At 42.7% G+C, this 21,804-nt stretch overlaps 1 protein-coding gene across 1 annotated transcript in view; it reads right to left on the bottom strand.

Annotated features, from left to right (window-relative positions):
• CRACD (capping protein inhibiting regulator of actin dynamics) overlaps nucleotides 1–21,804 on the bottom strand; it is a 276,452-nt gene that overhangs the window by 41,960 nt on the left and 212,688 nt on the right. Inside the window, exon 3 of the mRNA NM_001101941.2 lies at nucleotides 11,109–11,280. The gene's annotated coding sequence lies outside the window, so the exon portion shown is untranslated. The remainder of the gene's footprint in view (nucleotides 1–11,108; nucleotides 11,281–21,804) is intronic.

Genomic DNA, 21,804 nt, shown 5'->3' with positions numbered 1-21,804 from the left:
CCCATGGACAGAGGAGCCTGGTGGGCTACAGTCCATGAGTTCACAAAGAGTCAGACACAACTGAGAGACTAAGCACAGCACATGGCGCTTATTTAGGATTAAATGAGCTACCATAGGCAAAAACCTTAGAGTAATGTGTTTACATAAATATTACCTGTTATTATCAAGTGTTACCCCACTTCAAACATCCAGAAATGCAAACCCAACCATTCAGTCCCCCAAATACCCTCTCTTGGCTCCATCACTGCATGGGCTCTTTCTCCCCATGACTGACTGCCCAGTGCCAATCTCTCAGGACAGGTCCTACTTATCCTTCAAGGTCCAACTGACACCTTATCAATCCCACACAGCCTTGCCTGTTTTGCCGGAAGAAGGGGATCTTTTCTCCCTCAGAAAGCCCTATGCATGCACGTCTCGTTACATACATGTTTATGTTATGGTCACTAAAATCATGCCTTAAATGAGAAGGAAAACAAAAGTGCTTTTGCACTGTAAGATGTATCATTATATTTTCACTACAGCACTTGGAGTTGCATGAGGGCAGGGATCATAACTGTTATCTTTGTTTCTCCCATGAAAGTGTGAAAGTGTTAGCCACTCAGTCGTGTCCGACTCTTTGCGACCCCATGGACTATAGCTCTGCCAGGCTCCTCTGTCCATGGAATTCTCCAGGCCAGAATACTGGAGTGGGTAGCCATTCCCTTCTCCAGGGGATCTTCCTGACCCAGGGATCGAACCTGGGTCTCCTGCACTGCAGGCAGACTCTTTAGCATCTGAGCCACCAGGGAAGACCATACCAAGGAAGTCCATGATAGGGAAGCCCAGTTTCTCCCACAGTGCTTTACAAAATAAAGGCTGTAAGTTTTTTTAGTGGGTGAGTAAAGGATTAACCGGGTACTGGAGTTTGTCAGATGGGTTTTCAATGGAGAGGTCACTGAGGGAGTGAAAATCCTGAGAAGGCAAAAAGTGGGCAAGTGAGGATGATCAGCATTTTCAAAGGTTCCTTCCAGGCCTCCTTCTCAACTCAAACCAGCAAACTGCTTCTGGCTTTGTTTCCCATCTCTCTCTCACCAAGTTTTCCAGGTTTCCTTCTGTGTCAGTTATAGTTCTTAGCTGCAAGTAAGAGAAACCAACTTTGTCTCACTCAACCAAGAGAAAAGCTGCTAGGATTTCCCTCGTGGTCCAGTGGTTAGGATCCCACCCGCCAATGCAGGGGACACGGGTTTGATCCCTGGATGGGGAAGATTCTATATGCCATGGGGCAACTAAGCCCAAGTGCCACAACTACCAAAGCCTTAGTGCCTAGAACCTGTGCTCTGCAACGAGAGAAGTCACTGCAGTGAGAAGCCCATGCACCATGGTGAAGAGTAGCCCCCACCTGCCAGATCTAGAGAAAGCCTGTGTGCAGCAAGGAAGGTGCAGCCACAGATACATAAATAATTTAAAAAAGAAATTTCTGAGATGAAAACGGGAATATATATTTTAAGCAAATTCTATTTTCCTATTTTTTCAATTTTAAAAATATTTAAAGAGCCATTTTTAAACTCATTGTCCAAAGTTTAGAGTTCTAGAGCCCATGCTCCACAAGAGAATAGCCTCTGCCCGCAGCAACGAAGACCTAGTGCAGCCAGAAATTAAAATAATAATGATAATAAATAAATTAATTAGGAAAAGAAAAGCTACAAGATGAACAGTGAGGGCTCAAAGGACAACCAAAGTTAGAGTTAAAGCCTGGAGAAAGATAGCAATGAAGAGAGCTCTAGAGGTCAAGGCATCAGGAACCACAGCAGCTGTCACATAGCGCTCAAAGAGCCCAGTTACAGCCTGCTCTCCTGGTTGTGTCTTTACTTCCTGGATCCACCTGCCCAGTCAAAGCCCTAGGAGACAAAGGTTGATTGGCTGGGCCGGATCACATGTTCAGGCCAGGCTTCAGCAGGAGGGCAAGTAGAAGATCCGGGCCTTTTGGCTTCTGTCCTAGGAAGCAGGCACCAAGTTCTGTCAGACAGGCACACAGCAACACTGATTCCCTGAAAGGAAATTGGGGTGCTGTGGAGAAGGAGAACCAGAAGCTAATAGATGAATGACCCAAACCAGCCACCACACTATGCTTTGGGATCCCCTTTTGATTCTTGTCTCTCATTCAGCCCATCCATACAGACCAGTCATTTGAACAGCTAGCTCTCTGGTGTTCGGATTCCACTTGTCCTCCAAGAGGCTGCCTTTCTTCTCCGTGGCACTTGCTGTGGCCTGAAAGCAAAGGATGCCACACCCCATGCTCCTGGATGTCCACACCTAGCTCCAGTGCCCTATGCCCATGCCTATCTGCAGAAGTGGCAGAGATCAGATAGAGGGTGTGTGATGGGCCTGTGGCCTGGAGCTTAAGCCCTAGAAAGGGACAGTAGAGAGAGAAGGTGAGAAGGAAAATAAAATGAAGTTATCCCTTAGACATACTATTGCATCCCTCACCTACTGGGCAGTGAGTGTTAAGGAGCACAGGGAGGAGTCAAGCAGAGCCATCTCCATTTTAAGTTGTGTTGTCTGGAACTACTGCTTCCAGTGGGGTCTGGCTGGAACAATGAAAAGGGAGAGAAAGTTTGCTGGTGGAGGTGTTTGGAGGAAAAGTCTCCTCGTGAATAAAATGTGACACAAGACAGGGATGATCTCCTTTTTTGTTCCTGGTTTGTGTCATCTGCATGTGACAGCTGGAACAGAGGCAGCCACGTTGGAGCCATGAGGAAATAAGCCTGGGGATAGCCATACTCCCTGAAAATGCCAGAGAAGAAAAGGAATCAAACTGGATCTTGATTATGTTGCTAGGTTGCTGCATCAATGGTCCTTGAAACATGGAAAGTCATCTAGACTATCAGGAATCAGATAATATACTTCATTACCATTGCAGAAAGATACCAGTAGATGTGTTTTCTGTTAACTCATAATGCCTGATACAGTCTTCTAGCCACTACTCTAAACTCTGGGCACATCTAAGACCCACTGACATCACCTAACCTTGGAGTAAGAGCCTACAGAGGGAAATTCTCCCCACCTAAAAAAGGAGAAGGCTCTCTGCAGCTGCACAGTTAACACATGTCTCAGGCCAGCCCTCCTACTCCTTCTCCTTTGTCTTTTTTGGACAAGCATCATGTAATTTGGGACCATAGATATTGGGTAATTACCATGGCAATGATTAGGGATTCACTTCAGGAATAAGGAAATATAATTATAGTCCAATTGCAGCTTGTTTCCATGACAACAGGGGCAATTGTAATTGATCAGCACTTTTCTTCCTAAACAGAGCCGTGAGTCTCATTTAAATGAAATGCTGAAGAGCAATTAACTATCATCATCAAACAAACTAGAGTTGCTGGAAGAGACTGAAGTCAGATTACATTTTGTGTGACATCTTGGAGACTCATCCTGGACTCTGACATTCTATGAAAATACACAGTTCTCAATGGGCTAAAGGGTACCAAATCACCTAAATTACAGGAGAAATAGGATATGTCATAAAAAATTCAAGGAAGAGGAAGAAAGTTTGGAGTCTTAAAACACAGACACTGAGGGCTATAAGTCAAAGGATCATCTACTCCAGCCTCTAGGCTCAGTTCCCGGTCTACATCATGTAGGACGATCAATCATCTAGCCTGCCTCTAACATTCTGTAGGGACTCCTCAGCCTTCCATGCTACCTGTTCCACTCTTCAGGTGCCCCACCTGGAGTAAGGTCTTTTCACAAACCTCTCTAGCCACCGTGAGAATCAGTTGAGTCTTGGTCTATGCTTTGGAAATAGAAAACTAGTTATCAACATCCTCTTCATCTCAGTAGTAATATTACCCTGCATTTGGAAAGTACTTTTTTATAGCAAATAGTGTCAGGTCCCATGAATTTTTAAAATACTTTTATTTGGTTTATTTATTTTTGGCTGTGCTGAGTCTTTACTGCTGCTTGGGCTTTTCTCTAGTTGCAGTGAGCAAGGGCTCCTTTTTGTTGTGGTGCTCAGGCTTCTCACTGCAGTGGCTTCTCCTGTTGTGGAGCTCAGGGTCTAGGCACATGGGCTTCAGCAATTGCTGTGCATGGGCTCAGCAGCTGCAGCTCACAGGCCTAGTTGCTCAGCGGCAAGTGTGATCTTCCCAGACCAGGGATCAAACCCATGTCTCCTGCATTGGCAGGCACATTCTTTACCACTGAGCCACAAGGGAAGCCCCCACATGCATTTTTTGTCCTCATAATTATCCCGGAAGACAGCATATCCATTTAACAGATCAAGAGGCTGGCTTGGTTAAGGTCACACAGCTCTGAAAACACCTGGATTCACAAGAGGATCCTGGCTTCCAATCTACTGCCCTTCCACATTTTGTATCTCTAATAATTACTGAAACTGATCATCAGCCTTCTTTCTCCGAGACTTATTCAGCCCAGTCTATTAGTTCTCCTGCTTAGTCCTAATTTTCATGCATTTAATGCTTTTTGCACCTCTTGTCTACTCTCTGTTCAATTATAGCACATCCCAGGTTCTCATGGATAGAGGATAAATGATCAAGTAAAATAGTCTTTTCTGACTTCATCTTTTGAAAAGCAGTAAGGCCAAGGAACTGAAGCACACACAGTAATCAGAGAGCCTGAGCTTCACTGTAATTTCATTGGTGACATGCTGTCTCACTACACCAACCGTATAATTTTCCTTTTCCAGCAGGTCAAAGGGACAGAGATCCTCTTCACCACGGTGGGAAACCGAAGGATGAATTAGAAGAATATTGACTGGTACAGTGAGTGGGAAGAGTCAGTATGGTAAAAAGGGGAGGATTCATGTATTCATTCATTCAATAACAGGCATTCAATAATTTCAATGAATAATTATTGAATGCCTGTTATGTGCTAGGCACAGTGCTAGAGGCTGGAAATAGGATGAAAGGTAAGGTGTGCAGGCCTACTTTTAAGGAAAAGTAAAGGAAGTTGTGAGAACAAGGGCAGGGGGTGCTGATCTTGGCTCAGGGGGCCAGAGAAAGCTTGCTCCCTGGAGGAAGGTGCATTTGTGCAGAAAACTACAGGATGAAGAGGAATTAGATGAGGAAGGAGGTAGAGGTGGGGGGTGGGGCTTTCCAGACAAAAGAATTATATGTGCAAAATCAGCTGAGTTGGAGTCATATGGTAAGTCTATGTTTAACAATTTGGAGGAGCTGTCCAAGTGTTTTCCAAAGTGGTGGCATCATTTTACATTATCAGCAAGTAGGAGGGTTCCAATTTCTCACATCCTTATCAAAACTTTTAGACAGTGGATTTGGTTTTATGGAGTTGTACAGTCCATGGAATTCTCCAGGCCAGAATACTGGAGTGGGTAGCCTTTCCCTTCTCCAGGGGATCTTCCCAACCTAGAGATCAAACCCAGGTCTCCTGCATTGCAGGCGGATTCTTTACCAACTGAGCTGTCAGGGCTTCCTTGGTGGCTCAGAGGGTAAAGCATCTGCCTGCAATGCAGGAGACCTGGGTTTGATCCCTGGGTCAGGAAGATCCCCTGGAGAAGGAAATGGCAACCCACTCCAGTACTCTTGTCTGGAAAATCCCATGGACAGAGAAGCCTGGTAGACTATAGTCCATGGGATTGCAAAGAGTCGGACATGACGGAGCGACTTAACTTTCTATCAAAACTTACTATTGTCTGTCTTTTTTATTACAGTCTTCCTAATGGGCGTGAAGTGATCAGGTCAGAACCTGTGCCCCAGAAAGAGGACTCAGAAAGAAACGGAGACTATATGGGCAGAGATCCTGCCTAGGCAGTGAGGGGTTCAAGCCACATACTGGGTACCCCAGTCCTGGGGTCCAATGCAGGGAAGATGAGCCCTGGTGGCTGGTTGGAGGGCCAGTCAGAGGGACTAACAGGAGGGCTTTGGGAAGCCTGGATTTTTTCTTAGGAGTAGTGGGCACACTGAAATACAAAACCCTAATCTTTTTTCCTTTTCCCCCCAAACTTTAAATGTCTTCTTTTGTATTGGGGTTTAGCCAATTGCCAATGTCATGGCAGTTGCAGGGGAACAGTGAAGGGACTCAGCCATACACGTATCCATTCTCCCTCTATACTCCCTCCCATCCAGGCTGGCACACAACACTGAGCAGAGTTCCACGTGCTATACCTAGGTCTTTGTTGGTTATCCATTTTAAATATAGCAGTATGTACATGCCCTTCCCAAACTACCCAACTATCCCTTCCCCCAAGCCCCCTCCAACCCCACCCCCACAACCATAAATTTGTTTTCTAAGTCTGTGAATCTCTTTCTGTTTTGTAAGTAAGTTCATCTGTATCATTTTTTAGATCCCACATAGAAGGGATGTCATATGATATTTTTCCTTCTCTATCTAACTTACTTCACTCAGTATGATCCTCTCTAGGTCCAAACACAGAGTTGCTGCAAAGTGCATTATTTCATTCTTTTTAATGGCTGCATAATATTCCACTGTATATATGTACCACATCTTCTGTACCTATTCCTCTGTCAATGGACATTTAGAAAAGCTGAATCTTGTATTCTGCAATCTTGCTCAACTTTATTAGTTGAATGGTTTTCTTGTGGATTCCTTGGGATTTTCTATATATAAGATCATGGCATCTGCAGATAGATAGCTTTATTTCTTCCTTTCCAAAATTAAAGCTTCTATTTCTCGCCTAACTGTCCTAGTTATAACCTACAATAAGTACAGTGTTAAAAAGCGATTCTTGTCTTTTTCCTGATCTCAAGGGAAACACATTTTTTTTTACCATTAAGCATAATATTAGCTGTGGATTTTCACCACTGTCCTTTATCAAGTTGAAGAAATTCCTTTCCACTCCCAATTCTGAGTGTTTTTTATCATGTAAGGGTGTTGGATTTTGTCAAACGCTTTTATCTCCATCAGCTGAGATGTTGTGGTTTGTGTCCTTTATTTTGTTAATATAGCGTATTATATTGATTGATTTTTGGATATAAAACTAACTTTGTATTTCTGGCTTAAATTCCATTAGGTCATGGCGTATAATCCTTTCTATATGTTGTTGGAATCAGTTTGCTAGTGTTTTGTTTCAGATTTTTATGTCTTGATTCCTTAGAGATATTGGTCTGTAATTTTCTTTTTCTGTGATGTCTTTGCCTGGTTTTGGTATTAAGGTTAACGGTGGCCTCACAGAATGAGCTGGAAAGTTTCCTCCTATTTGCCACATTCGTTCTCAAGTGGAAGCCTCTGCTTATGCCATTTCTGACTGGACACATCCGTGCCTTGTCTCTCAGCCACTTCAAGTCCTATCGCTTGTTGGGAGACAGCTCAAGGCCTCCTCATTCCTGAGCCCCTTCCTGTCCTGCTCCAACCCCAGGGTGAGCTCACCCTCCAGGGAGCCCCTTCAGTTCTTAACGTGCTTAGAGCTGGCACTTACTGTAAAGTGCTGTAGCTGTGTGAGATACAGTCAATGCCAGGTGTTAAGTAGAAACTGGAAGCAGGACAAGTGCTGTCCTCATAAGTAGCAGAACCTCCGTCAGCAGCTGAGGGCCAAAGGATACCCGAGCTTAGTGACCCAGGGCCAGCAGGACAACCCAGGGCCACGTGACTAGCTCCCTAGCACAGCTGCAGCAGGACAGAGGCAGAGTAATGGATGGTTCCGAGGGCACTCATTACTGTTTGAATAGTGCCTCAGCGACTTACCAGCAAGTCATTCTCAAATGGGAGTAATAATGTCAATCTCAGAGAGTCATGGTAAATATTACATGAATTCACCTATGTAAAACACATTTGTATTAAGTTTAACACGTGGTAACTTTAATATACACCAATGGATATTCTCTGAGGGGGAAAAATTGTGGTTAAAGGAATCTTGGAAATGCTGCAAACGACAGCTCTCTTCTTGGAAATTCCCAGGGCACAATGGCACAGTAAAAGCTCTGAAAAGTCCTATGTGAAGAATTCTATTTAATTCGTTTCGGTCCAGGATTTCCCAGACCTTTTTGTCAAAATGACCTTCTCCCCCTTTTGAAATTTAAAATCTATTTAGCACACTTTGGGAAACACAGTATTAGCTGTTTTTAGTTAATAATGGAAGTCATATTAAATTGTTAAAAACTGATCATGTTTTACTGTTTTGCTTTTCCCACTGGCATGTATAATTTAAAAGTAGCAGCCTAGGAGAAATAAAGGCTTCTAACCTAGAGAAAGAACAGAATGCTTTAAGACCCAAAGGAAATGAGAAATTTCAGGCAGAAGGAGCAGATCAATAATGAGCTATTTTTGGCCATGGAGACATTTCTAGAATTACAGATTCTTGGAGTTCGACAGCATGTTAAAGTTCAGCTCCTTTAAATTCCTACCCGGTGCAGAAATTGCCCTTCATCAGTCCCAATCCCCCTGGCATACATCCAGCCTCTCCATTTTTAAACAGCTCTAGTAATTATGAAATTCTCCTTCACACTGGGCTGAAGTCTGCCTCCTTGGAGCCTCCACCTGAGATCACGTTCACAGAATTTTGAGTTTTGTATTTTAGTACCAGCTGCCCATTTTGGAGATTAACAAATAAAATACACTACGTATATCGTATATATATACTTTTTGAATCCTACACAACGTAAAGAAGGGTATCTGTTAATTGAGCAGCGAACTGAAAATAAGGATTGTTAGAAGCAGCATTTCTCATCTTCTCCTTCTGTAAATAAGGCAGATAATCAGAAGTTCAGCTAAACTGTAAATGATGCATGTAATATTTACTTCATGGGTGGAATTATTTTTCAGTTGGAAACTTCTGGGACTTCCCTGGTAGTACAATGGATAAGAATATGCCTCCCTACACAGGGGTGAGTTCAATCTCTGGTCTGGGAAGATTCTACATGACTCGGAGCAACCAAGCCCGTGCGCCACACCTACTGAAGCCCGAGCACTTAGAGCTTGTGCTTTGCAACAAGAGAAGTCACCGCAACGAGAAACCTGTGCACCGCAATGAAGAGCAGCCCCTGCTGGCCACAACTAGAGAAAGCCTGCCCGCAGCATTGAAGACCCAAAGCAGCAATAAATATGTAAATAACTGAATAATTTAAAAAAGAAAATTTCTGAGAAGAAAACAGGAATACATATATTTTAAGGAACTTCTATTTTCCCATTTTTTTAATTTTAAAAATATTTAACGAGCCATTTTAAAACTCACTATCCAAAGTTTATCCTTCTAGCTTCCTGTATTATACAAATGTGTTAAACAATTAAAATACAGCATATGTTTCATAAATATAGGTTTATTAATAAGAACAGGTAACATTACATATATTTAATGGAAATGTAGCTGTTAGATCCAATGTAGATTTCCCCAAGGCTTTGTAAAACTTTAAACCTTAAGGAAAAAACCTAAGGGTAATTGGAATACCAATTAAGTGGGATGAGAACCAGAGTCTAGGGTCTTCTGAGTCTAATATAGTTCAACAAGAAATCAGAGACTTGACAGAGCTATAAAAAGGATAAGTTGTGCTTCCATAGGACAGTCCTTCTAAAGGAGAACTTTCCAGACTTGAGCTCAGATTTTGCATTAAACCGCTACTCAGTCATATTTTAGTATCTGTACCTCATTCTGATGTGTGAAGCAAAAAGTTTCACAGTCTTACTTTGCAAAGGAAGAAACTGAAGTAAAATCAAAACTGATTCATGCTGAACAATACTCAACTCTACATCAGTACTGACATTCCAGCAATTGGGTTTAGTTTGGTGCTAGCTGTGTTCTCTTTCAGTGAGATCGTTTCCTTTGGTCAGTAGTTTCCTTACTAAAGACAATGGAAAACAAATAACAGGCCTGTGGAGAAAAGGAGTCAGCATTACTTGGAACTAACAAATGTTGTCGTGGGCACTGTAAAGCTTAATGTGGATGGCTTGCTTGAGGATTCTGTAATCTGGGCTCAACTGCAGTTGACAACACTATACTCACAGACAGACCACTGAGGATGTTTTTGTCTTTGTCCTTGAAACACAATAATATCACAGATTACATCATCTATGCCATCAACACGTACTTAATGCATTGTCAAGCATTCACAGGAAACACTTTCTAAGAGCCTAAGATGAGGCTGAATAAAACCCGGTCCCTGACTTCACAGAACTGACAGGTGAGTGAGAGAGACAGACAAGCCCATCAATAACGTCCAGAGAAAGCGACAAGCTCTTTGCTGGAGCCAGGCTCCCGATGCTGGGGGAATGCTGTCAAGGGCAAACAAACCAGAACTGGTAGTGGGAAAGGGCTTCTCAGAGAGCTGACTGCAGAGCTGTCAGGAGCACAGCTTAACCATCTCTGACTTCAATTCCCAGCACTCAGGTGAGAAAGTACTGCCTGACCCTGCTTGTCTAAGTTCTTGACACTGTCACAGCCAGATGTAGTGTGCTCTAAGAGGAGGAGAAAGGGAGAGAGGAGGAGGAGAGAGCAGAGACAGGGAGACAGAGAAGGAGGAGAGAGCAGAGACGGGGGAGAGAGAGAGAGGGAGAGAGTAGAGATAGGGACAGAGACAGAAGGAGAGAAAAGAGACAGGGAGACAGAGAGAAGGAGGAGGGAGCAGAGACAGGGAGAGAGAAGGAGGAGAGAGCAGAGACAGGGAGAGAGAAGGAGAGAGCAGAGACAGGGAGAGAGAGAGAAGGAGGAGGAGAGGGAGAAGGGATGGAGGAGAGCAGAGAACAGGGGAGACAGGAGGAGAGAGAACAAGGAGCAGAAACTGAAAGCTCATTGGAGGCAGGTTCTGGAAGTTGCAAGAGATGGCCAGGGGTATGAGGGTGACATCCTGTGCCCCAGCAGTCTGTGTACTCAACATGGGTGTGAAACCTTTCCCCTTGCCAGGCAGTGGGACAGGGGACACAGTTTCCTTCAGCCCAAGGAAGCTTGCTGAGCTGAGGCAGTGAGCTGCCACGTTCCTCCCAGGGCGAGGGCAGCAAGAGGAAGGCTTAGACTCCGGTGGTCTCCCGGCAAGTGAGACCCATGTGCCAGCTCCCCGAGGTGTCTGCGTAGAGCAAGCACCCCGTGCACCCCAATCCTCCACCTTCCCGGAGGTGCCAAGGTGGCCCTGCCTCCCCTGGGACTCCACTCCCCACCCCGGAACTCCGCAGAAGGTCTGGGGGTAAAAAGTGTGAGTGATTACCTCAGACTGCCCTCCAGGGTCTCCTCGTCGGAAGAGAAGGTTCCATTGCTGACACTTGGGGGAGAGCGACACTTGCGCCCCGCAGACGCCTCCTGGGATACCGACGTGCCTTTCTTTTTCCTTTTGCCGAACAACTTCTTAAAAGGCTGGAATTTGCCTCCTTTCTTCTTGTCTGTGGATTACAAGATAAACACACTGCAGCTGGACAAGGCTGCACCTCTGAGCCTAGAGCGAATTATGACCGGGGCTGCGAGCCGGGGCAAAGGGCGGTCGTCAGAGCCAACAGCCACCTGGCCCGGCGCCAGCACGGTCCTCGGGCAGCGGGGCCACACAGCTGCCGGGGCGACGCGCCCCTGGGCAGGGTCTTCTGCCCCACGGGCACCACCGAGGGCTTCCAAGCTTCATGCTGGCCGGCAGGGCATCCCCTGTGTGTGCTACATGATGCCAGTGCCTGCTTTCTTTAACAAAGCAGATGGCCAGGGCCCCTCTCCGTGGGAGATGCTGAGAAAAACACCTAAGTTAGGCGGTTAAAAGGTTTTATATATAGATATAGATACATAAGATAGATACACATATAACTTTATATATATACATACATCATCTTCCCTGAGAATCACTCTCTTTCAGCCTTTATTAGGTAATAGAAGATAACTGCTAACTCTTGGCATAAGCTTTGCCCCCAATTCCCTCCATCCCCATATATTTGCAGTTTATTCCTCTTGTCTCCTTTTAAGACATACTATGAAGAGCCCCAGAGGAGCTGTTATGAACATCTTTCCATATATTATTAGATCCAGTCAGGACCCAGGCTTACTGCCAGCACTTTATACAGATATTTTAGGTAATACCTTTCAGTTCTGCTCCTTCATATACGAATTCCTCTAAATTACCCCACTCCTACACCCCAGAAGAGAAAGTGTAAATCAGCCTCTACTAGGAGAAGCTTCCTTTCAGATCTTTCCTTTCAAAAGCTTAGTCATTTATCCAGAGGCCAATCTTTTTTTTTTTTTTTAATTATTTAATCCTTACTATCTATGTATGACTGCTGGCTCAGCAGGTAAAGAATCGGCCTGCAATGCAGGAGGCACAGGAGATGCAGGTTTGATCTCTGGGTCAGGAAGATCCCCTAGAGAAGCGGTAACCACTCCAGTATTCTTGCCTGGAGAATTCCATGAACAGAGGTGTAACAAAGAGTCAGACACGACTGAATGACTAAGCATGCACATATCTGACACACATATGACTTCTGTAAGAACTTTACAGATAGTACCTCAGTTATCCTCAAAACTACCTGGGAAGTAGATACTGCAAACATCTGTGTTTTCTGGATGAGAAACCTGAGCCCAGAGAGATGAAATTACTTGTCTGTGTCATGGGAAACATATCTTGGAAGCTGGAGTCAGGAGCTTTGAGGGGAAAGGAGAGATGAACGTTCATCATATGTATGGAAAAGTACCTGCACAATACACACAGGACTGAGCCCCCATCTGGGTGTCAAGTCCCCAGACCTCTGCTGTCCAGAGATCTGGGTATCAAAACAAGGCTAATCATCTCATTTCCTCTCGTGATCTGCAGTTATGGCCTTACTAAGAGTTCACAGAAAATCTGATGTGAGGAAGAAGTGGTTTAAACTACTTTGCCCTAAGCAGTGGTGAGAGAAAGTGAGGAAGCATAAAGAATAATTACCAATTACAAAAAGATAACAGTCTGGGATCCTTAGTATAGATGCAAACACACCTTCAAACTTCATCGATCCCTGAAATAACATATTATATCCCCCTTAAAAGGAAAGGAGATTGATAACATAGCAAATAAGGCACTGTGTTAGTCATGTAGTCCTCAAAAAGAGTTAAATTATTTAAAAGACAAGGAAATGTGCAATATAACTGAGATCACATTATTTAAGAATGGTTAAAAACAAAAAAAAATTGGAGTGTTTAATTTCAAAATGTTTTCAGTGATTATTTATTCAGGCATATAGTTCAGAGATTTTCACAAAACCTACTTTTGGTTTTCATCAGTAAAGTCTCCAATGGCTAATTTTAAAAATTATAATCAGTAGATTTTGAAGACCTTCACAGAACATTAGGTAAGTGTTGGAAGAACTGACTTCACGTGTTTTGCTTGGTGGTCCAGCGGTTAAGAATCCACCTTGCAATGCAGGGGATTCCAGGGGGGATCCCTTGTTAGGGAACTAAGATCCCACATGCCGCTGGGCAACCAAGACCACATCCTGCAACTGGAGAGAAACCTGAGACGCAACAAAAGATCCCGTGTGCCACAATTAAGACCCAAGGAAGCCGAAAATACACATTTTTTTAAAAAGAATTGACTCTCTATAAAATGAGTCAACTTAAAAATTTAAACTAATAACATTCTGTAAGGTGCCACAAGTATTATTACATGACCGTATAACTGGTCTTTGGCACTGCCTGATGAAATAAACGAGTGCAGTACTTTCTCCATGACTGTCCAAGGTTCAAAATACGTAACTGACATCACATCTAATTTCTAGGTCGACGGCATCAGTAAATGGTCAAACAGCAACTTACGCTACATTTCATTTATTTAGGAGGTAAAATTCTCCTTTTATATCAATTGCTTCTCTTCCCACTGTAGAAATACCTAACCCCAAGTTTTCTAATTGGAAATATTCTAAAAGACCATAGTAAAGTTCTAAAAATATCAGTTATGATGACATCATTACCCTCAGCCTGGGTCCACAAATAAAGCTTTTAAGCTACGTAGAGAATTTTAGATTGTTAGAATTTACTGATAGGAAAAAAGTCATCCCTTGCTCTAAAGTTAAGGTGGATTTGATGGGGTTCAATTGAGCTGGAACGAAGGGAGTTATCTATAATTAAAGGCAAATTAAATGACAGTTTCTTGAATGGCTATTTAATTGATGGGTAACTTGGTCTACATGGTCAGGCAAGAAGGCTGATGAGGGCCTTTGTAATGCCTCAGTGTCTTGAATGGTGGCAGCCACCATATAAAATATTGGCTGCATTGATCATATTGATGAGGAAGACAGAAAGTGAACAGTCTGGGAGAGGACACCAGGCTATGGAAGCCTTAGCTCAGAGAACTTGGTGGGCTTCATGCAAGCACAGAAAGGGCCCCTTCAGGTGACTTGTTCTGCAGAGCTGGCCATTTAAGGACTGTTTGTAAACCAACCAGCCTAGCACTTTGTGCTGCATATTATATGGGTAATCACTTGGCTTGAGTCCACACACATCATCGTGCAAGACGTGTCAAAGTCCAGATGTCAGATAGCACCCTTCTCAAGAATTACTCAGTGAAGACTATTTCATCAATGCCTTACTACCGGAAAAAGTAAAGGAACAGTAAAACCTATCTGAACTCTGCAACCAATAATCATTCCTCTTACCACAAAGAAAAAAAAAAGATTCTAAATCCTAGGAACACCAATCTCTCTTCAGAGGAGGAATCATAACACAGAAGCTTTCATTAGAAGTCTGCTTCAAAGTCTTTAAGTGACATCTCAATTATTAAACAAAATTTCCCCCGTCCCCATTTCCACAATTAATGTTCCTGTTGGAAATATCTTTACATTTTAAATAAAATTCAAAAGTTTACTTTTATGATTATTTTATTATTGACTGTGTCATTTAACTAATTTTCCAAGATTAACTTTAGAAAAAAACTTAGTAATTGCAATTAGCAGTTAGGCCCACCCAGTATTCAGACAGCAGACTATGACCAAACAACCTCAATGCTGTTGTTGTTCAGTCATTCAGTGGTATTCAACTCTTTGCAACCCCATGGACTGAAGCATGCCAGGCTTCCCTGTCCTTCACCATCTCCCAGAACTTGCTCAAACTTATGTCCATTGAGTTGGTGATGCCATCCAACCATCTCATCCTCTGTCATCCCTTTCTCCTCCCGCCTTCAATCTTTCCCAGCATCAGGGTCTTTTCTAATGAGTTGGCTCTTTGCATCAGGTGGCCAAAGTATTGGAGCTTCAGCTTCACCATCAGTCCTTGCAATGAATATTCAGGACTGATTTCCTTTAGGATTGACTGATTTGATCTCCTTGCAGGCTGAGGGACTCTCAAGAGTCTTCTCCAATACCACAGTTCAAAAGCATCAATTCTTCGGCACTCAGCCTTTTTTATTAAAAGTCCAACCCTCACATCCATACATGAAACTACTAGAAAAACCACAGTTTTGACTATATGGACTTTGTCAGCAAAGTAATGTCTCTGCTTTTTAATATGCTGTCTAGGTGTGAAGAGTATGAAAAAGCAATCTTAATAGGGAATAAAATTTTATAAATCAGGTAAGGAGTTATACTCTTATTTACTTGACTCCCCAGTTTTATTCTCAATGTTTAAGTCTAAGATCTTCCATATCAAAAAGGCAAGTACCTACATTTTATGAAGCATTTGCAATTCTATACCACAACAACCATCATGAAAACCTGAACATCTGTCTGTACATATCCTTCATCAAACTATTTTATGATCAATATATGATTTCGCAGCTGTATCAACAGTCTGTCTCCACCACAGAATTAATTAGATTAAGTGAGTGGTCATCACTAGCAGCTATTTTCTTGACAAATAACGCCAATTGCTATTGTGAATATTTTTGTACAGATGGGCCTAAAAAATCAAAGCAGTTTTCATAATGTAGCAAAACAGACAACTTCTGCAATGCTAATATAAATACTCCCAAAATACAACAGTCATACAGAAGGAGTAGGACATAGCAAAATATTCTCTAGCATTAGAATATTTAGGATGGCATTTTACAACTTTACCACAGAAATTTACTCTTGTTGGGTGGTTAGGGCAGTGGGGAAAGGAGAGAAAGGAGAAGAAATAAGTATTATTTCTACCTAAATTTGTTTTTTCTTACTGACTGCGGCTCTAGTTAGGGGTTAAGTGTGTGGGCCCTAGAGATGAGAGTGCGTGTAGCTGGCCTGAATCCTGATCCCATGTCTTGCTAGCTATGAAACATCTGCTTACCAGCCTCTGTGGATATTTACCATCTTAAAATGGTAAGACTGAGTTTATAGGAGAAAAAGCAGCGGGTATCACATTTTCTTAATATTTCAGCATTTTTCTGCCATAATTTTTCACATGAAAGAACCTATATCTGCATATACACTGCTTCAGGGATCACAATAATTTTCATTCTTTAAGTACTGAATTGAATTAATTTACTTTCATCATCTAATAATTACTTAAGGGGATTTTTTTTTTCATTTAAAAAAGTGCTCACTATTATTTCATGGATATAATTACATACCATTTGATGGCTACATCAGTATAATTACTAGTTTATACAGAAGACTCTAAAAATTAAAAACCACTGGGCAAGTCAAGCAAATCTGATTCATTTTTCCACTTGTCATGAGGATGCAACTCTTACATTTTCATTTCTAAACCGAAAATAATAAAAGCATACAATTTCTCTGCATTGGATTTATATAACACCCTTCCAAATGAGAAACAGAATTTCCTCTCTTAGTTCATTTAGAACATCGTGTCTTAGTCTGGAGTTTCTCAGACTGTGCTCTGTGGGTCAGTACCAGGTTCTTATTCAAAGACCAGTCCACTTGAGAATCCATGCAAAACAAAGTTAAACTTGTTTCTTCACTATGGGACCTTTCAGGGTTTTTAATATGCTGATACCAAGTATTGTGCTCCAGAAGAGCAGCGAATATGCAGTGCTGCCCAAACTTGACTTTCTGAACATCCATCATGACTAGCGCTCCTCTGAATACTCTGGGAAACAATGTCTTCATTATCTCTTTCAAATGTCTTGTAGTTTCTTTAGGTCCTATATTCATACACTCTAAATTTCTCCCCTAAATTCCAGAGCACACTGCTCAGTAAACAGGAGTTTACTAGAGTGTAGCTCTAGTGATCTTTTTAAGTATTCTGATGTTCCAGAATTAAGAGAAGCACTGCAGGATTCCTCTTAAGTTAGTAAAATTACAGGATTCAGGCAATTGCTGTGTACCGTGTCCTAACACAATGCCTGACACAAAACAGACACTCGATATACAGATCAACTGTTCCATTAGAGTCAGATGTGCTTTGGAAATCAGAAGTTTTCAGACTGTGTAAGTGAAAGAAAGTGAAGTCGCTCAGTCGTGTCCGACTCTTTGCGACCCCGTGGACTGTAGCCCACCAGGCTCCTCTGTCCATGGGATTCTCCAGGCAAGAATACTGGAGTGGGTTGCCATTTCCTATATAGAGGCATGTTAAAACCCCACGGGTGTATGTGACAGCACTTTACAATCAAATCCAGTGTTTCTGGAAAACATTTATATTCATCTTAGTGTTAATAAATGAATTTTGCACCAAACTGACAAAGAACCTTTGGGAGTTTGAAAGTACAGATAGGAGGTGGTGATCTCTTTAGGCAGTACAGTCAGTCTCACAATCACACTTGTTTTGAAAATGCAAATTTGCTCCAATGTGACTGATACATGCTATCTCATCCATGACCAGTGGCAGGTGAGCGCTTGGAAAACTGCACTCTGCTGAAATGAGGTGTGTAGGAACACACAAAACCTCCACCCACATACACCTCAAACGTCTACCAGTTCCCCCAGATGGCCACCTGTGCTTTGAGATAAACCCGTGCACATGTGGTGTTGCCGCTGTCTTCCTTCCACAGCCTCACAGCAACTCACAAGGGGCAGCCCTCCAATACTCCAATCCACAAGAAAACTCTAGGTCTTTTTCAAGGTAGAATACCATACACATTACAGTACTGGTTTATTTCATGACCATTTAACATGTGTAAAACTGTGATACCTTTTTTTAATTAGTGCCTACCCTCTTAAATACGGCACAGATAATTTTTTTGTGTTGTGCTGCTCTCCCATTTTCCAATGAGTCCCTGGTTCTCCCTTTGTGATTCAGCATACCTTACTGATTTTTAGCAACACATACGTCATGTGATAGTAGAACTCACTGCACATACTAAGGAAAACATACTGAAACAGGTTTGTACTGTACTTACTAGATCTATGCAAGGACCAACCAAAGAAAATGTAATTTCTTGGCTGCTTCTTGGGTCCTTTGTTTCTCAAAACCAATTTTTAATTTTCCCAGTTTTTCCCATTGGACTCTCAGAGCCTCCTTGTACAGATTTCACAATAATTCACAAGAGAAACTAAATAATACTGAGAAACAGTTACAGAGGCAGACATAATTTTTAATGTGAAGTCTCAGTGTTTGGCCACATTTCTCCCACATACTAGAAGACGTGTGGGTGGTGGTTCTTTTCACTGCCAATTTCTGTCACTTGAGTTTCAGAGGGTGCTGTGAATCAACACCCAACTCTGAGAGGGAAATACTGGTGGGGGAGCTGCCTGCTACCTTGCTCTGCAATTTAGTGCAGTAGCAAACTACCTCAAAGGATACCTCTACCCAAGGGCTGAACACCTTAAATTCATTTCAATTCAACACATGCTATCTAAACACCCAACACCTGTAGGATCTGCCTGGGGCCCAGCAGGCAGCACTAGTGAGTAAAGAAAGTTTTAGGGACATCTCAGGCTGTATCAGTCAGGGTTTAATCAGAGAAACAGAACCAGCAGGAGGTGTTTTTACACAGGCGTGCATAAGTGTGTGTATGTGTACGTGTGTGTGTGCATGTAAGATCCATTAAGAGATTTATTGCAAAAAATTGGCTTATGCCAGGTGCAGGCTGGCTAAGCAAGTTTGAACCCACAGGGCAACTCCTTAGGAAGAGCAGGCTCGAGTCTGCTGCTGCTTCACAGGTGGAATTTCTTTTCTCAGAGAAGCCTCAGCTCTTTTTAAGGTCTTTCAATGTATAGAATCAGGCCCACCCAGATTATCCTGAATAATCTCCCTTGCTTAAAGTCAACTGATTACAGACTTTAATTACATACAAAATATCTTCACAGCAACAGTTTAATTAAACATTTATGTTTCATTAAATAACTGGGGAGTATACCCTAGCCAAGTTGACACAGCAACAAAATGATCATCACACTCCACCCTCTCAACTTGGCTCTCATGCACACTCACACCACACTTCATTTCCAAATAAAGCCAATAACAAAGTCATACTTTCACTGACATGATACAGCTATCCTACGTACATCTGAAAACACCCATTCCGCAGAAGAAGTTCAAAGTCCTTGGGCAATGCTCACACTTCTCCTATAACTTATATACTGAGATATAAAGTAAAAAGTGAAAGTGTTAGTTGCTCAGTTGTGTCTAACTCTTCACAACCCCATGGACTGCAGCCCGCTAAGCTCCTCTGTCTATGGAATTCTCCAGGCAAGAACACTGGGGTGGGTTGCCATTCCCTTCTCCAGGGGATCTTCCTGACCCAGGGATCGAACCTGGGTCTCCTGCATTGCAGGCAGACTCTTTACTGTCTTAGCCAACAGGGAAGCCCCACTGAGATACAAAGTTATTATTAAAACATCTTATGTTTGATGATGAGATAGGAAAACATATTTTGTTACTATACAGAGAAACATATTCATAACAAAATAAGGAAGAAGTACCCATAACTAGTATGGGTTGTTTCTGCAACAGTCATGTGGTCTTCAGAGCTATCTTCTTTTTTTTAATATTTATTTTTAATTGACTGATGATTGGTTTACAATACTGGTTTGATCATAGCTATCTTCTTCCACTACCCATTGCTTTTGCCCTCAGCAAGGACCTCAGCTGGTTGTGTTTCTTTGCCTGGTGAGTTGATTCACACCTTTAGAACCTGGTCCATTAGCTGTGCCAAACTGGGCTGTTGTAGTTTTTGATTACCCCACGGGATGTGGGAATACTAATATGCCCTAAGGGATTTCCAGGAGTCCAGACATACTCTTCCTTGCTTCCATTATACAGTAGCAGCAATCTTCCCTTGATAATCAGAGTCAATCACTGCATCCCATACAGTAACTCTCTTCCTTGCCCATTGAATGAGAAGCAGGAGGAACCCACAGGGACCATGTGAATCTCAACAACTCACTATGTAGTCTCCTGGAATCACTGCTGTGTCTACTGATGGAAGTAATCCTCCTACTGTAACTAAGAACTCTAGACAAACAGAACTTGAGGTCAAGGGAACAGGAAGATAAATTTTCCTAGTGGATCACAGACAATGAAGCCATTTCCATTTCCACCCATTGATTCCTGGACCAATGAAGCCTGGCTATGAGAGAGACATTACTACATATTGGACACTGACACAGAACATATATCATAACCTAGAAGACACTGTCCCAGCCCCCCAAGGTAACACTATGTCACTGCTGCTGCTGCTGCTAAGTCGCTTCAGTCATGTCCAACTCTGTGCGACCCCATAGACGGCAGCCTACCAGGCTCCCCCATCCCTGGGATTCTCTAGGCAAGAACACTGGAGTGGGTTGCCATTTCCTTCTCCAAGGAAATGAGATAGGAAATGAGATAGGAAAACATATTTTGTTACTATACAGAGAAACATATTCATAACAAAATAAGGAAGAAGTACCCATAACTAGTATGGGTTGTTTCTGCAACAGTCATGTGGTCTTCAGAGCTATCTTCTTTTTTTTTAATATTTATTTTTAATTGACTGATGATTGGTTTACAATACTGGTTTGATCATAGCTATCTTCTTCCACTACCCATTGCTTTTGCCCTCAGCAAGGACCTCAGCTGGTTGTGTTTCTTTGAATGAAAGTGAAAAGTGAAAGTGAAGTCGCTCAGTCGTGTCCGACTCTTCTCGACCCCATGGACTGCAGCCTACCAGGCTCCTCCATCCATGGGATTTTCCAGGCAAGAGTACTGGAGTGGGGTGCCATCGCCTTCTCCGGCTATGTCACTAGCACTATATAATTGAGTCTTCAAAGCCACTGCAGTATGATATCAAGCCAGCTGCTACAGGATGATGGGGAGCACAGACAAGACCAATGAATTCCACAAGCCAGGGCCTCTCAAGTTCCTTGATTAAAAATGATGTTGTGGGTTGTAGCTCGCCAGGCTCTTCTGTCCATGGGGATCCTTCAGGCAAGAATACTACAGTGGGTTGCCATGCCCTCCTCCAGGGGATCTTCCCAACCCAAGGACTGAACTCAGGTCTTCCACATTGCAGGAGGATTCTTTACCATCTGAACCACCAGAGAAGCCCCAAACTACCATAATAGAAGATAAGACAATCTCTAAGTGCATGAATGATAGTTTTGACAGAAGCACCACAGGCAAAGAAGGCAGATCTTTTTCCAGAATGTCTGTTCTGGTAAGAATAAAGTGCTGTTCTTTGCATGATGGAAACAGGTCCTCTGTGCCTACCTATGGGTAGTGAAAGTGAAAGTTGCTCAGTCATGTCTGACTCTTTGTGACCCCATGGACTATACAGTCCATGGAATTCTCCAGGCCAGAATACTGGAGTGGATAGACTTTCCCTTCTCCAGGGGATCTTTCCAACCCAGGGATTGAACCCATGTCTCTCACATTGCAGGCAGATTCTTTACCAGCTGAGCCACAAGGGAAGCATCTATGGGTAGAACTACTGTGATATCATTTCTGGAAACAGAAAAAAATACTGTTTTAAAAGATTTTCAAATGGAATTATATAGTCTGTGTCAGTACTCCAGATTGTGTCAGGCAGTCCTGTCAGGCTATTCTTCTTTGATCTGAATCCCTTCCTTTGCACCAATACCACATTTATTTCTTTTGATTCTACTCTGTTC

Source organism: Bos taurus, chromosome 6 (assembly GCF_002263795.3).
Source record: "Bos taurus isolate L1 Dominette 01449 registration number 42190680 breed Hereford chromosome 6, ARS-UCD2.0, whole genome shotgun sequence".
Taxonomy (NCBI): Eukaryota; Metazoa; Chordata; class Mammalia; order Artiodactyla; family Bovidae; genus Bos; species Bos taurus.
Note: the sequence above shows the minus strand (reverse complement) of the source record. Positions and strands in the feature narration are given on the sequence as shown.